The 4,004-nt window shown below is 42.8% G+C and overlaps 1 pseudogene; it reads left to right on the top strand.

Moving 5' to 3' along the window:
- The first annotated feature begins 1,270 nt into the window (after positions 1–1,270).
- On the top strand, positions 1,271–2,116 carry LOC118895361 (annotated as a pseudogene).
- Positions 2,117–4,004: the final 1,888 nt, after the last annotated feature.

Here is a 4,004-nt window from a genome sequence, read left to right as displayed (position 1 = left end):
AGGCAATTATACTTCAATAAAGATGTTTAAAAAAAAAAAAAAAGATAAGCTGAGATGACATTCCAATGTATATAGGAAATGCATATGTCCTAATATGTAATACAGATTTCCCAGGATTTGGATTATTTCCTTATTCTAGAACCCAGAAGAAGTCTTACTGGATCAGAGTTTATGGCATTTAATAAATATCATCACATTATTTTGTGAGAACAACTGCGCCAGTTTACAGTTCTCCCAGGTACATATACAAGTACTGATCTCATTATTCCTATGCCAATCCCTATCCCTGACTAAAGGAAAGAAATTAGTTTTGAAAATTCACAGTACCAGTGAAGAACTAAGCCTTGGGCTTAGGATCCACATTAAATTATAAGTAAAAAAATGGTGCCTTGTTTTAATATGCACTTCTTTATTAGTGAGGTTTATACTCTCTTGGTATCTTTTTTTTAAAATTTATTTTTATTTTTTTTAACATCTTTATTGGAGTATAATTGCTTTACAATGGTGTGTTAGTTTCTGCTTTATAACAAAGTGAATCAGCTATACATATACATATATCCCCATAGCTCCTCCCTCTTGTGTCTCCCTCCCACCCTCCCTATCCCACCCCTCTAGGTGGTCACAAAGCACCGAGCTGATCTCCCTGTGCTATGCGGCTGCTTCCCACTAGCTATCTATTTTACGTTTGGTAGTGTATATATGTCCATGCCACTCTCTTTTTTTTTTACTGGATATATTTCTTATTGTGTGGGTTCTCTGGTTTCTTAGAGTATTTAAAAATTCATTTCTCGCTTTGTTTAAGACAGCTTAGCAAAACACATATACAACAACAGGGTGTTTTAAAAGTGAAGAAAATTGGAGCAGAGGGAAACTAATGGTAGGAAAATAAAATGAAGACAAGGTAAGTTATTGAATATGAAGTTTGCCAAGGGATCTGGCTGGAGGAAGGCAACACATTTGCCAATGAGTTTTCTGGAAGCCAATGGAAAAGAAGAGAAACAAGATCCATAGTTTCATGAGCTCAGCCAACATTTTCTTGGTTAACACCACACTCATTCCCAGTATAGACTCTGAAACACATTCTTCCCGTGGGTTCATATGCTAGACTGCATCAAAAATCACAGGAGCAATATTTTCCATCCCCTGTGATTTTTGCAAAACATTTTCACTCCCACACAAGAGGTGGAGTCTATTTTCCCCTCCCCTTCAACCTGGGCTGGCCTTGGGATGGCCGCCCTTGATTAACAGAACGTGGCAGAGGTAAGGCTACATGGATTCTGAAGCAAGGCCGTCCGTGAAGGGCAACACAGCTCCCCCCCCGGCTCTCTCTCCTGGGACAGATGCCTGGGAAGCCTCGAGCCCACCTGTGAAAAATCTGGCCACCTTGAAGCTGCCATGCAGTAGAGACCACGTGTTGGAGATAAAGAGGCATATCCAATCAGATGGAGCTGAGCCGGGTGGAGAAGAGCCGTCCCTGCTGAGCACTGCCGGGGTTGCAGATTCATGAGCAAAAATAAGTTTTGTTTGTTGCTTTAAGCCCCTGTGTTTTAGGGTGATTTGTTATGCAGCAATAAGTAACTGTGACAGTTTATTTAAAGAGAATAGAGAAACTTCAGCAGCGCTCTTCCTCGGCGCTGCCTAAGGAGTTGGCAGTCATCTCCTACTCGGCATCGAGGCCGCCCTCAGACCCCTCTTGAAGCCCAAGATCATCCAAAAAAAAAAAGGACCAAGAAGTTCATCCGGCACCAGTCAGACCGATATGCCAAAAGTAAGCAGAACTGGTGGAAACCCAGAGCCATTGACAACAGGGTGCATAGGAGATTCAAGGGCCAGATCTTGATGCCCAACATCGGTTACCAGAGCAACAAGAAAACAAAGCACATGCTGCCCGGGCGGCTTCCGCAAGTTCATGGTCCACAAGGTCAAGGAGCCTGAAGTGCTGCTGATGTGCGACAAATCTTACTGTGCTGAGGTTGCTCGCAACGTCTCCCCCGAGAACTGCAAAGCCACTGTGGAAAGAGCAGCCCAGCCGGCCATCGGAGTCACTGGTCCCAACGCCAGGCTGCGCAGCAAGAAAACGAATAGGCAGCTCGTGTGCACATTTTTTTTGTGTTAATAAAACCATAAAACTCAGCCAAACAAAACAAAACAAAACAAAACAAAACAAAACAAAACAAAACCAAAAAACCTTCAGCAACAATCTTTTATAGCATCAGTGTGCCAGACACACATGGGCTCAAGAGCTGTTTTGTCAAGGGCTCTGTAAATGCTGCAGTCAGAAGCCACAGTGCCTATCAGTGGGCTTTGGAAACAAAGCAGTTTGAATGCCTTTGAACTTTCCTTTTTTCCTGCACATTTTCGGAAACACGTGTGTCACTTTTCTTATTGGTATTCTTACAGTGTGCTCATAAGTAATCTTGAGTACAGACAAATATTGAGAGTTTCTTCTTAAAGACCATTTAACTTTCATAGAGAACATCTTATATAAAACAGTTTCCTGGTAGAGGCTTATATTTATTTAATGGCAAACTATAGGATATTCTAGACTCTTTTTCTGATGAAGGATTCAGGTAAACCAGAAATAGATTCCAGATACCTGCTAAGTGCTCAAACCAAATGTGCATAATTCAAATCTATTATTCGAAAGGTAGACGAGTGTTTGGGAGGTTTGATTCTCTCTCGTCCCTCTGATTAATGCCATGGTTAAGCTTCCATGATTGGCAAGCTTTCCATGGATGGGACCCAAAGGAGGGTGAGAAAATCTGGATCTACCCAGGAAAATTGTGACTGACTGAAGCTTTACATGGGACCTTCGCCTCCGTGATGCTATTTACTGCTCTACCAGAACTTCCACTGGATGACAAATTCCTTTAGGAAAAGGAGGCAGGTCTTACTACAGCTGTGGAAGCTGGCAGAGAGCCAGAACGTACCTAGCAGGCTGTTATCATTGTTAAAAATATGAGCATGGACGTGGGGTCCAGAGAGCCTGTGTCTAAATCCCGCTGGTACCACTCACTAGCGGAATAACTTCAGGCAAACTATTTAACCTCTCTGTGCTTCAGTTTCTTCCTCTATAAAAATAGGAATGCTCACAAGGGTTAAATGATTTAAAAGTTCCTAGAACAATGTGTGGCATAGGAGAAGTGGTAAGTGTCAGCTATTGCTGCTACTACTGCTACTTCTACTATTACTACTACATGTTAGTAATGGGCACCAGTGAAGTTTGCTGAGTGAATAAATGAGTGAATGAATGCCACTCTACTGTGTCCTAGATTTTCGCCTTTATGTTTCTGTAATTAAAAAAAAAAAATTTATTTATTTATTCGGCTGTGCCGGGTCTTAGTTGCAGCACGTGGGATCTTTGTTGCTGCGTGTGGAATCTTTAGTTGCGGCATGTGGGATCTAGTTCCCTGACCAAGGATCGAACCCAGTCCCCCTGCATTGGGAGTGCAGAGTCTTAACCACTGGACCACCAAGGAAGTCCCCTATGTTTCTATAATTTTTCTACCTTCTAGCTCCATTTACCATAGTTTTTGAAGACCTCATCCTACCCAGGGCTACTGGACTCTTACATAGCCACAAGCTGAAGATTTGTCCATATAAATATTTGGTTTGTTCACTGTTTGGCCTTCCAGAGCTCCAGGGCTCAGGTCCTCTTGTCCCTTCTGAACTTGATCCTTTCAGTGAAACTTCTTATTGTTCAGTGTTCATGCACAGTAAGAATGTATTTAAGAGTGCACGGAACACCCCCTTTTCTGCCAGTTGTTCAGACTTCCCTCTTACTCACATGTCGTTCCTTGTTCTCATTCTTCCCGGATCCCTGATCATTTGCCTCCATCAGTGGGTCATTGATATCCATTTCTCCAGTTTACATGCTTTGATCTGCTCTGTTCAACTTTCAGCTTGTACCCCTTGGGTCTTTCCTGCTCATCCCCACCTGCAGGCTGCAGATGCTGTGCCTGATTCCTCACCCTCGGTGACCAGGTCAGCCAGTATGCCCTGAC

Source organism: Balaenoptera musculus, chromosome 5, assembly GCF_009873245.2.
Source record: "Balaenoptera musculus isolate JJ_BM4_2016_0621 chromosome 5, mBalMus1.pri.v3, whole genome shotgun sequence".
Lineage (NCBI taxonomy): Eukaryota > Metazoa > Chordata > Mammalia > Artiodactyla > Balaenopteridae > Balaenoptera > Balaenoptera musculus.
This window is presented reverse-complemented; position numbering and strand designations above follow the sequence as displayed.